This window comes from Macaca mulatta, chromosome 5 (genome assembly GCF_049350105.2).
Source record: "Macaca mulatta isolate MMU2019108-1 chromosome 5, T2T-MMU8v2.0, whole genome shotgun sequence".
Taxonomy (NCBI): Eukaryota; Metazoa; Chordata; class Mammalia; order Primates; family Cercopithecidae; genus Macaca; species Macaca mulatta.
This window is the reverse complement of record NC_133410.1, coordinates 102,999,802-103,013,430: the sequence shown is the minus strand read 5'-3', so window position 1 is coordinate 103,013,430 and position 13,629 is coordinate 102,999,802. Positions and strand designations below refer to the sequence as shown.

The 13,629-nt window shown below is 35.8% G+C and overlaps 1 protein-coding gene across 2 annotated transcripts in view; it reads right to left on the bottom strand.

The window, feature by feature from the left end:
* Positions 1-13,629, bottom strand: part of GRID2 (glutamate ionotropic receptor delta type subunit 2) — a 1,541,190-nt gene that overhangs the window by 158,155 nt on the left and 1,369,406 nt on the right. The gene's annotated exons all lie outside the window — the stretch shown is intronic.

Genomic DNA, 13,629 nt, shown 5'->3' with positions numbered 1-13,629 from the left:
TATCCAGCCAAACTAAGTTTCATAAGTGAAAGAGAAATAAAATCCTTTACAGACAAGCAAATGTTTAGAGATTTTGTCACCACCAGGCCTGCCCTACAAGAAGGAAGCACGAAACATGGGAAGGAACAACCAGTACCAGCCACTGCAAAAACATGCCAAATTGTAAAGACCACCGATGCTAGGAAGAAACTGCATCAACTAATGAGCAAAATAACCACCTAACATCATAATGTCAGGATCAAATTCACATATAACAATATTAACCTTAAATGTAAATGGGCTAAATGCTCCAATTAAAAGTCACAGACTGGTGAATTGGATAAAGAGTCAAGACCCATCAGTGCGCTGTATTCAGGAGACCCACATGCAGAGACACACATAGGCTCAAAATAAAGGGATGGAGGAAGATCTATCAAGCAAATAGAAAACAAAAAAAGGCAGGGGTTGCAATCCTAGTCTCTGATAAAACAGACTTTACACCAACAAAAATCAAAAGGGACAAAAAAGGCCATTACATAATGGTAAAGGGATCAATTCAATAAGAAGAGCTAACTATCCTAAATATATATGGACCCAATACTGGAGCACCCAGATTCATAGAGCAAGTCCTTAGAGACCTACAAAGAGACTTAGACTCCCACACAATAGTAATGGGAGACTTTTAACACCCCACTGTCAACATTAGACAGATCTGCAAGACAGAAAGTTAACAAGGATATCCAGGAATTGAACTCAGCTCTGCACCAAGCAGACCTAATAGACATCTACAGAACTCTCCACCCCAAATCAACAGAACATACATTCTTCTCAGCACCACATCACACTTATTCCAAAATTGACCACATAGTTGGAAGTAAAGCACTCCTCAGCAAATGTACAAGAACAGAAATTATAACAAACTGTCTCTCAGACCACAGTGCAATCAAACTAGAACTCCAGATTAAGAAACTCACTCAATACCGCACCACTACATGGAAACTGAATAACCTGCTCCTGAATGACTACTGGGTACATAATGAAATGAAGGCAGAAATAAAGATGTTCTTTGAAGCCAATGAGAAGAAAGACACAACATACCAGAATCTCTGGGACACATTTAAGGCACTGTGTAGAAGGAAATTTATAGCACTAAATGCCCACAAGAGAAAGCAGGAAAGATCTAAAATTTACACCCTAACATCACAAGTAAAAGAACTAGAGAAATAAGAGCAAACACATTCAAAAGCTAGCAGAAGGCTAGAAATAACTAAGGTCAGAGCAGAACTGAAGGAGACAGAGACACAAAAGACCCTTCAAAAAAATCAATGAAATCAGAAGCTGGTTTAACAAAATTGATAGACCACTAGCAAGACTAATAAAGATGAAAACAGAGAAGAATCAAATAGATGCAATAAAAAATGATAACGGGGATACCACCACCGAGCCCACAGAAATACAAACTATCATCAGAGAATATTATAATACCTCTATGCAAATAAACTAAAAAATCTAGAAGAAATGGATAAATTCCTGGACACATACACCCTCCCAAGACTAAACCAGGAAGAAGTTGAATCCCTGAATAGACCAATAACACGCTTTGAAATTGAGGCAATAATTAATAGCCTATCAACCAAAAAAAGTCCAGGACCAGACAGATTCACAGCCGAATTATACAAGAGGTACAAGGAGGTGCTGGCACCATTCCTTCTGAAATAGAAAAAGAGGGAGCCCTCCGTAACTCATTTTATGAGGCCAACATCATCCTGATACCAAAGCCTGGCAGAGACACAACAAAAAAAGAGAATTTTAGACCAATATCCCTGATGAACATCGATGCAAAAATCCTCAATAAAATACTGGGAAAACGAATCCAGCAGCACATCAAAAAGCTATCCATCATGATCAAGTGGGCTTCATCCCTGGGATGCAAGGCTGGTTCAACATACGCAAATCAATAAATGTAATCCAGCATATAAACAGAACCAAAGACAAAAACCACATGATTATCTCAATAGATGCAGAAAAGGCCTTTGAAAAAATTCAACAGCCTTTCATGCTAAAAACTCTCAATAAATTCGGTATTGATGGAATGTATCTCAAAATAATAAGAGCTATTTATGACAAACCCACAGCCAATATCATACTGAATGGGCAAAAACTGGAAGCATTCCCTTTGAAAACTGGCACAAGACAGGGATGCCCTCTCTCACCACTCCTATTCAACATAGTGTTGGAAGTTCTGGCCAGGGCAATCAGTCAGGGGAAAGAAATAAAGGGTATTCAATTAGGAAAAATGGAAGTCAAATTGTCTGTGTTTGCAGATGACATGATTGTACATTTAGAAAACTCCATCATCTCAGCCCCAAATCTCCTTAAGCTGATAAGCAACTTCAGCAAAGTCTCAGGATACAAAATCAATGTGCAAAAATCACAAGCATTCTTATACACCAATAACAGACAACAGAGAGCCAAATCATGAGTGAACTCCCATTCACAGTTGCTTCAAAGAGAATAAAATACCTAGGAATCCAACTTACAAGGGATGTGAAGCACCTCTTCAAGGAGAACTACAAACCACTGCTCAACGAAATAAAAAAGGACACAGAAAAATGGAAGAACATTCCATGCTCATGGATAGGAAGAATCAATATCATGAAAATGGCCATACTGCCTAAGGTAGTTTATAGATTAAATGCCATCCCCATTAAGCTACCAATGACTTTCTTCACAGAATTGGAAAAAAACTACTTTAAACTTTATATGGAACCAAAAAAGAGCCCTCATTGCCAAGACAATCCTAAGCCAAAAGAACAAAGCTGGAGGCATTATGCTACCTGACTTCAAACTATACTACAAGGCTACAGTAACAAAAATAGCATGATACTGATACCAAAACAGAGATATAGACCAATGGAACAGAACAGAGCCCTCATAAATAATACCACACATCTACAACCATCTGATCTTTGACAAACCTGACAAAAACAAGAAATGGGGAAAGGATTCCCTATTTAATAAATAGTGCTGGGAAAACTGGCCTGCCTTATGTAGAAAGCTGAAACTGGATCTTTTCCTTACATTTTATACAAAAATTAATTCAAGACAGGTTAAAGACTTAAATGTTATACCTAAAACCATAAAAACCCTAGAAGGAAACTTAGGCAATACAATTCAGGACATAGGCATGGGCAACGACTTCATGTCTAAAACACCAAAAGCAATGGCAACAAAAGTCAAAATTGACAAATGGGATCTGATTAAACTAAAGAGCTTCTGCACAGCAAAAGAAACTATCATCAGAGTGTGAACAGGCAACCTACAGAATGGGAGAACATTTTTGCAACCTACTCATCTGACAAAGGGCTAATATCCAGAATCTAGAAAGAACTCAAACACAATTACAACAACAACAAAAAACCCATCAAAAAGTGGGTGAAGGACATGAACAGACACTTCTCAAAAGAAGACATTTATGCAGGCAACAGACACATGAAAAAATGCTCATCATCACTCCCATCACAGAAATGCAAATCAAAACCACAATGAGATACCATCTCACACCCGTTAGAATGGTGATCATTAAAAAGTCAGGAAACAACAGGTGCTGGAGAGGATGTGGAGAAATAGGAATACTTTTACACTGTTGGTGGAACTGTAAACTAGTTCAACCATTGTGAAAGACAGTGGCGATTCCTCAAGGATCTAAAACAAGAAATACCATTTGACCCAGCCATCCCATTACTGGGTATATATCCAAAGGATTATAAATCATGCTGCTATAAAGAGACATGCACACGTATGTTTATTGCAGCATTATTCACAATAGCAAAGACTTGGAACCAACCCAAATGTCCATCAATGATAGATTGGATTAAGAAAGTGTGGCACATATACATCATGGAATACTATGCAGCCATAAAAAAGGATGAGTTCATGTCCTTTGTAGGGACATGGATGAAGCTGGAAACCATCATTCTCAGCAAACATAGCAAGGAAAAAAAACCAAACACCGCATGTTCTCACTCATAGGTGGAAATTGAACAATGAGAACACTTGGACACAGGAAGGGGAACGTCACACACCGGGGCCTGCCATGGGGTTGGGGGAGGGGGAGGGGGAGGGATAGCATTAGGAGATATACCTAATGCAAATGACAAGTTGATGGGTGCAGCACACCAACATGGCACATGTATACATATGTAACAAACCTGCACATTGTGCACATGTACCCTAGAACTTAAAGTATAATAAAATAAATAAATAGATAAATAAAAAGAAAAAAAGTAAATGAATCCATTGAGGTATATATTTCTCGTTTTGAAATTGGTGTTAAAACAGAGAACTAATTTCACAAATACAGAAATCATTAGAGCTTATGTTAGATTTATCTGGGCTATACAGAATAATGGCTCTTATTCCATATAAAAATTCTTATATTTTCATCTTAGCCATAATTCATGTCTAGAAGTATCAGATTCTGTTTCACATTAGTAAACATTTAACATGTAAGTAGACAGTCTGACCAATTATGATGTTAGTTTATTTGAACTGCTCAAAGAGCTATGAAATGAGATAGAAAAGAGGCAATTATGAATTCCACCAATTAAAATGTAATGATGAATTAAAACTTCCATGAAAGAAGAATTAAAGTTTTGATTATGTAGAGTCTTAAGCTAACTTGTAGCAAAGGAAGGTGAGAGGAAGGGAAAATATTTCAGTATCCTCCCATAGCTTTCAATTTTCAATATATTTACTTCTAGTCAGTTGATGTAAGACAGCTTCAATTTCAGACGGATCTCTCCCTCCCTGTAATGGAGGACCCTTTGGTATTGTTATACCATTTAAGTTTCTAAAAATATTCTGCATTTCATTTAAACTAAAATGTGCAACAGCATTTTAATATGAAGGAAGGCAGTCACGCCGGCAGTCATGAAGACAATTTAGATCCTTATTATCCTTTTCCAGCATTGGTGCATGTTCTTAGACTTGTGGGAAAATGAGCCAGGATAGTATAGTCTTTGACAGCATGGGTTCAAAGCCTGGCTTTGTCACTTATTAGTTTTATGATTTTGGAAAATTTCAAATTATTTCTGTGATTTAGTTTCCTCTTCTATAAAATAAAGCTAATAATATTTATCTCACAAGCTTATTATGAGAATTAAATGATTTAACATAGTTAGGGCCTTTATAGTGATACTTGGCACCTGGTGAGTTTTCAATGAATGTAGCAGCCTATTTTAGGCTACAGCAGAGTTTCTTTATAAGTTAGAGAACACATTCCAAAGCACTCTATTCATCTTTGTGCTGCATTTTCTTGTGTCTATGAAGTAATGACAATTTTTAAACAGATGTTCTAGTTATGTTTATGGCTCTGTTAAATTATTTCCTAATGAATATTCCTGTCCTTTATGTAATATATTGACATGACTATGTTTGTGAAAACATATATTTTACTGGTAAATTTTAGGGATAAAAACTGATTTTTTTTAAACAAAAGGAACTGGCAGAACAGGGCAGGGGATGGGACACTGGACTGGTAGCCTGGACCAGTGGTCTCCAGGGCATGGTTTTAATCAAGGGTTATACCCTGGGCAGGGCACCCCACTTCCCTTCTTGGTTTCACATTTGAAAAATCAGAGAGTTATCTAAATGCATGCCAAAGGCTCACTCATGGCTCAAAATCTATGATTGTTTCCTCTACTGACATAATTATTATGTAAGCCCACATGTTTATTCCCATGATGTCACTATGCTTACAATATTTTAAGGGTCTATGAAAAAGTAGCATGTTCTTTATTTTTGATGACATCACATTTTCCTTTTAAAAGTAGACTGAATTTTTCAAACAGTAAAAAGTGTCTTGAGGCTATGTTTGTTGAGTAGAATGAGTGTTTTGAATGTTAAAAATGTGATTTAACTATAAGGGAATAAAAGGGTTTTTGAGAGAGTGATAATTACTCTGGAGAGTGTGTGTGTGTGTGTGTGCGTGTGTGTGCGTGTGTGTGTATTTTCAAGTGCAATGCAAATTTGTGGTTTTAAGTTCTGGAATATTTTGTTTAAAAGCCTTTACTAACACCTAGATTATATCGGTAAAATAACTACGCTTTTTGTAAACCAACGGTTTTTTTAAAGAAACAATATTTACTGAGATCTAGAAACAGCACAAATCTTATTTGTAAAATGGCTGATCAGACTTGCTGCTTGAAAAGCAGCTTGGTCCAGCGTCGTGGGCTTATTATCCAGCTGAAATACTGCCTTGCACCTTGCACTAGTCATTTATCTTCCCTGTAGCTCAGGACTTATCCCAGAAAAGTCTAATAAAGATGCTTGTTCATAAAGGGTACTGTTGTATCTTGAATACAGTGTTCCCCGAATGCTGTATGATGTAGTACAAGAAGAATGGAAACACGTATCACTTAAAAATCTACCCCATGGGGTTGCTGTTTGATGCCTATGTTTGTGCTTAGCAGTGAGAATGCTATATGCTTCTTGAAAGTAAAGGTTTATAATTGTTTAAAATTTGGCTACAGCTTGGCAAGATTAATAAAACTAATCTCAAATCATATGGAGCCCATAAATATTTTTGAAATATTCACATACTGGAAATATCACTAACTATACTTACTCTGTCATCTATTTAGATTAAACTCTAAAATAGATGTAAATTATTTAGATTCTCCAGTAGAAGTAGCAGTCAGGGTGCTTACTAAAACTCACAGGATATTTGTCATAAAAATAGCTCCACAAGGATTCAGGAAACAGAAAAAGATTGATAGACCAATAAGCTTACTCATTTTTCTTGTTTATTGAAGTTTTTTAAATTAAAAATTCTAAATTTAAAACAGATGTTTTAAAGAGGAGGTTGCTCTGATATAGGAAGAGCATATTCCTTTGTATGGATTCCAGAGGGTAGTCCTTATCTAAATAGACGTGTATTATGTGAGAAAAGAAAATAATTTCCTTTCACATTTTATAGGATAAAATGTCATTCTTTTAAAGCAAAAATATGTGTATAAATATATATAATAGATATATTATTATATATACACACACAAATAAAACATGCGTGTATATATATATAAATAAAAAAAATCTGATGTATTGTGAGAGAGAAGAAGAATATCAATAGGAATCTGTGACTGTGATGTGAGTAACAACAGAATAGAAATCTGTAGGCTGTATGGTTCTTAGAAATAATTATCTGTTTACTGGGCAGTGAATGATCATAATTAAAATAATTAATCGTTGCCTTTCTAAAAATGATGAAATAGAGCTGATGCAAACTTGTAATAGATGACCAAGAAGGAGAAGTTAGAGAGCTGGAAGAAGTAGGAGAAACGAGGGGGCTGTTTGTGGCCACTGAAATCTGCACAGCCTTTCTCATTCAGGTTCCCGGATTTTATGCACTTCTTTGATTTTTCACCAAGTTGTCCCTATCCCTTCTCCAGACTTATCTTTTTTTCTAATCCTTTTTCATCATTCTTTTGTAGTATTCTTACTGCTTCCCAGCTGGAATACTACAGCAGCCTTGCAAATGGCCTTCCTCAATGAATAGTTAACCTAACACCTCAGACTCCTCAAATCCTCCTCTGTACAGATATTTCTCTTCTCAGAGCCCCACAAAGCTGGTGGAGGGTGCTGAGTAAGGACATGAGCTTCAACCTGAGTCCTAGATCTGTTTGTTATTAGCTATGTGAATTTGGCAAGATACTTAAGTCTGAGGCTCAGTTTCCTCAAATTTATGAAATGCAATGCACAGAGTTGTGGCAAGCAGTATATGAAACATATCAAGTGTTTAGCGCAGTAGATGCTTTATAACTAGCAGCTGTTGATAGTCTGTCATGTTCAATTTTAGTTTCTCTACCTAAATCCCTCGACTAATATTATCTCCAGTCAAGTTGTTCCTTCTCATCATCCTTTCAACACATGATGACTGTTTTTATTTATGTGAATTTCTCATGTTTTCCTATTTTACCTGCACCTGTTCTCATATCCAAATTTGATTTATTCTTGAATTCTCCCTGCTCAAGTCTAGTAACCTTTTTTATTCTAGTCTTCACTGATTTCGTTTTCCTTAAAATTTTTTCTGCAAGTGTTGTCTATACTACATGGTTTAATGTATACTTTCATATTGCTTAATGTTTACAAATGTGTCTCAGTAACATCACTTCTGCTCTCAGAGCTTGGGGCTAGTTTATATTTTGCATCTCTAAAGGGAAGCCAGTAAACTGTTTAACTTCTGGTTTTATGTACCTTTCTGAGAGATTCTTTTAACCAGCTGAATACAGAGCTTAAGCCATTTGTTTACCAATCCTGGAGGCACTAAGTGGGCAATCAATAGGGGCTGCTTTTTTCCCCTTCCCAAATGGTGAACGGAATGCTTGGAAAGCACCCCATTCCAATTGGGGAATTAAAGGATTAGGATTATGCTTTCAAGTTAAAGGAATGTTTTTTACCTTCCTTGTGGGAATGAATGCATAAAAATTATTACAGTAGGGAGTTGGAAAGAAGGGTAGGCAGGTGCTGTGTTTGTTTTCTTTTTCTTCTTAGCTTTTTTTTTTTTCTTAGCTTTTTTATTGGTTGGATGAAAAACTGTAGAAACCAAGAAAGAAAAAATAATTATGATAAAAAGGAAGACGTCAGAAATTATCAAGCAAGCAAAAAGCACAGAGGTTTATCTGGCTATAAGTAAATGGGCTGACCTTTAGCCAAAAATTAAGTAGATCTTTTATCATGTATGAAATAATTATTGAATGCTTACTGCATGCTAAACAAGAAAGTAGGCACTAGAGATGTACAAACACATGCGTGAACTCAAGGAGCTCAGGAGCTTAACAACAGGAGGTAGGACCCAAGAGGTAAAGTGTAAGAAGTATCAAGATAGAGGGAGTTAAAAAGATCTAATATTCTCTTTTTGAATCCAAGTAAAAATACAAAAAGAAAGCACTAAATATTCTAATAGTTAATAGGAAAATAATTCCAATAGTTATAATATTAAATTAAATATTCTAATAGTTAATAGGAAAAAAGACTACAACTAAGGAGTTTAAAACTAACCAAATAAATGAATAAAAGTAGCTATTTATGGACCAATAATGACAGTATTGGTGAAGGATCAAGGATTGTGATTAATTCTACTCTGTGTGTGTCTGTGTCTGTGCATGCGTGCATGTGTAGAGAGAGATAGAAAGAGAATCCCTAAGTATTTACTTGAAACACACTTGTTAAAAGCATATGTCATTTTTGGGAAAAGCAGTATAGCAGAATGGTTAAGAGACCCAATTTTTGGAGCCAGACTCCGGGTTTGAATCTCAGCTCTAATAATCGACAGCTTCGTGAACTTGCGCAGGTTACTTTACTTCATTATGTCCCAGTTTCTGGGTCTGTACAATTAGGACAGCAACAGTATTTACCTCACAGGTTATTATGTGTAGGAGCTTAGAGTCTAGCATGTAGTAAGGACAATATAAGAATATAAGCTTGACATTATTCTTACATGCTTTTACAAGAAATATAAGGGAAGATAGAACGTATAGTGACCAGAAAAATGGATATGAAATCAGAAATTTTGAATTTTTTCCACTTTTATTGCTTCTTTTTGTGATTCTAAGCCAGTTGTTTATTCCTGTGAACTACTTTCATCCCTGTCAGAAAGAGGATACTGTTAATTCCATTTCCAAAAATTCTCAAATTCTGTGATTAGTTTTGAACACCTGTTTATGTATGTGTCACTATCATGAATCCAAGAAAAATTATTCTCCACGCAACTTGGAACATGTAATTGTTTTTGTGCTTTGGGTAGTTCTATATCCCAAGTTTAGGGACTAGAAGCCAATAAGCAAAATGTGACCTCTTTATGGATGAACTATAAAATTAAACTCATGAATTAGTTTTTCCTAATATCCACTTAAGATTTGAGAACAGACGTGAGCTCATTCTTTTTGGTTTTCTTTTTAGCTTTCTGCATCGTTAAGATTCTGAAGTCAACACTGGAGTTAATTTTATTTATTGCACGATGAAGGCAACCTGAAAAATTCAGTTTTCTTCATTCTTAAACGCCTTTAATGAGACAACATATGACTAAATTTTTTTAAACTAAGAAGTTACAAGGTGAGTACCACATAAAACATCCGATGACAAATAGTGTCAGGTAGAGAATTCACTGCAAGCCTTACTTACCCCCCCCCACACACACATCTGATGACCAAAAAAAAAAAAAAAAAAAAAGACTGACTTTAACGTCTGCTGCCAAGTTATCTAGTTTATGTGCAGAAAGGACACAAAAGGAAGCAAAACTCTTCTAGCCATTTCTATAGTTATATAAATTGTAGCGCTTACTGGTTCCTTGAAGTCATTCCAATGTGTGTTCACTCACATACAATCGTACATGTGAGTGTATCACTATAACCCGTATCTCCTAAGCTGAATTCAAAAGTTGTCCAGGTGCAGACTCATCCACTCAGTGTATGCACTTGTAGCATAGCAGTCATGCACTAATAAGCAATGCTATAATGAACAAATGTGCAACACCTCATATGATTGTTCTAAAGTGCCTATGAAATACATAAACATAGAAGACATCTGACAGGTAGCAGATAATAAATGTAGTTACTGTATCACTATATATTTTTTATTTTACATGCTAATATTTGTTACATATTAAAGTAACTTAATATTTTAGAAGTTGTGTTATAGAAATATAGTCACCTGAAAAGTAATATTGAATTATTAAAATCACCTAGTATACTATATTTTCATTGAAGATAATCACAATAGTAATAAGTTATTTAGTTTAATCAATGGCCCTGGATGCCGATGTATAAAACATATTGACCAGAATGTACTAAAATGGTTAAATTTGATGATCTTCATAGTTTTTGAAATCAGTTAACAAAAAGGGAAGATCTCTTTTTCCTTATGGCTATAAAAAAATGGAACAAATGCAAATATTTTCTGAATTTAGCAAGAGGTTTTGGGTGATAAATTAATGTGGCACATGTGTATAAAGAGAGGAGCTGGCACAGCACTGATGATTGCCAGGTCCTGCTTCTTTCCTGGCTTTCCCTCTCTCCATTTGTCCAGGGAATCAGGATGCAGGATGTCATTATCAAGAAACTCCACAGAAAGGAACAATTTAAACTGCCAACATCTATACTGCATATCAAACAAAGGAAAAATAATGTTCAATGCTTAATATTACTTTTTAGCAGTTCACTAGAGTATATTTTCTGAGAATTAAAATCTCTGATAGGTAAAGCATCACAGGGCTAATAAGAAATGCAACACTTGGTGTAATTTATTAAATATTTATTTAATTACTATTATGTTCATGCATTATTTTTTACATAAAAGATCCAGAAAATCTCTGGGTACAGTGGCTCATGCCTGTAATCTCAGCACTTTGGAAGGCTGAGGCAGGTGGATTACCTGATGTCAGGAGTTCAAGACCAGCCTGCCCAACATGGCGAAATCCCATCTCTACTCAAAATACAAAAAATTAGCCGGGTGTGGTGGCATGCACGTGTAATCCCAGGTACTCGGGAGATTGAGGCAGGAGAATCGCTTGAACCCGGGATGCGGAGGTTGCAGTCAGCCGAGATCATGCCACTGCACCCCAGTCTGGGCGACAAGAGTGAAACAATGTCTCAAAAAAAAAAAAAAAAAATCCAGAAAATCAAGTCCGAAAAACAAGAACATTTTTAGTAATGAAAAAGCCAAGTAACCATAACTAATCAATAATCAATAATCCTTTTCTTAATTATCTGAGTAATGTTAAGGATTCATTAAAGAGTTCTGCTGGTCTTTCACCATGAAACCCGGGATCCCTTTTTATTCTATTATACTTTTCCATTCTCACATCTAAATTAAAAGCAATTAGAAAGGTCTCTTCTATTTGTTATTTCTCCTTATTTCGCCTTGCCTGATCAAGGTCAAGTTCCAGGCTTACCTTCTCTGGAGAGTTTCACTCATTTTCCTTTGCTTAACTATTCTGCATGCTGTTCAATTATTTCAATACCTTAACTACGTAACTTAAAATAATAAACAATACTGATATTAATACATATATATCAACACACATTTATAGAAATGTCTGTATTGTTCTTTGTTTCTTGTGCATGGGTCTTGTATCTCCAACTAGATGCTTTACAGACTGATTCAGAAATCTGATTCCCTATGGCATGATACAGAAACTGATTCCCTATGGCATAATTGATTTTTGTAGTTTGTTCCTCAGAGAATAAATGTGTTTTGATTGATTATTATTTAGTATTTTGCTTCTCAGTTAATGCCTATGTATTTCACTTTCAGCTCACTGCAACCTCCACCTCCCAGGCTCAAACGATTCTCATGCCTCAGCCTCCCAAGTAGCTGGGATTATAGGCATGCACCACCACACCTGGATAATTTTCATATTATTAGTAGAGATGGGGTTTCTCCATGTTGGCCAGGCTAGTCTCAAACTCCTGGCCTCAAGTGATCCACCTGCCTTGGCTTCCCAAAGTGCTGGGATTACAGGTATGAACCACTGCGTCCAGCCTATTCATAATCCTTTACTCCTTCCTTCCCTGTATGTGGAGTACATTTACCCACTCCATTAATTTTGAGCTTGGCCATGAGACTTGCTTTGGTTTGTGATCTGTGGGCAGATGGAACATATGCCACATCCAAGCAAGAAGCACAGGAGACGCTGCAGGTTTCTGCCAACCTCTTTTGCAAATGCTCTTTGCAGTGAGAACAGCATGTCCCTGTTAGGTCGGCTTCTTCAGCCTGGGCCTTGGAATGAGAAGCTTGCACAGAGTAGACCTGCAGTTGACCCACAGTTTGAAGCAGAGCACAACCAAATTACAGCCTTGTTTCATGAATGAGAAGTAACTTTTCTAAATCACTTATATTTTAGAGTTGTTTTCTACACAGAAAAGCTGACTAATACAGGACCTTAGAATTAATCTAACTTCATTTTACATGTCATGAGAGAGGTTTAGATTTTTATGGTTTGCTAATGGAAGAGTTATGGCATAAATTGTGAACTACTGATTTTTAGTTCTTTTAAAAAAATACACACAAAATGCCTGGCTGTTTTGTTATCCTAAAATTTGGAGAAATATAACTCAAATTGTTTGAAATTTACGGCCTTAGTACTATCTGGAACTGCCCTCTTAGACTATCATTAGATTCTAGAGAATAGGTAGAAGAAAATCTAGAAACTAAACAAAATGTACTTTCAGTATAAAATAGGATATACTTCTACGTGGAAGGTATTAATCTGTCTTAGGTCCAGGCTTGTTTGGTAGGAGATAGAATGAAATGCAGTAATCTTTGTGCATTCCTTTCAGGCCCAAGTCTTTCATATGCATTGTTAATCTAAAATATATATTTAAAAGTCTTCCATTGTAAACAACTACTTTATCATAGAACATTCTTATTTGAAAATGGATATAATGTCTTAATAAGTTATCTCCTTGATTTCCATGACAAAATCTACCGTATACTTTGATGCTAAGTGGGGAATTCCAAAATCTTAACTGTTTCCTTTGCAAAATTCAGGTGGAAACATCCCTGTCATTATGTGCTTCAGTTCATCAGAACTTTAACTTGGTCCTGAAGTTTATGTTATGCTTTTGTATTCTTAGAATGAATTCATTTTCT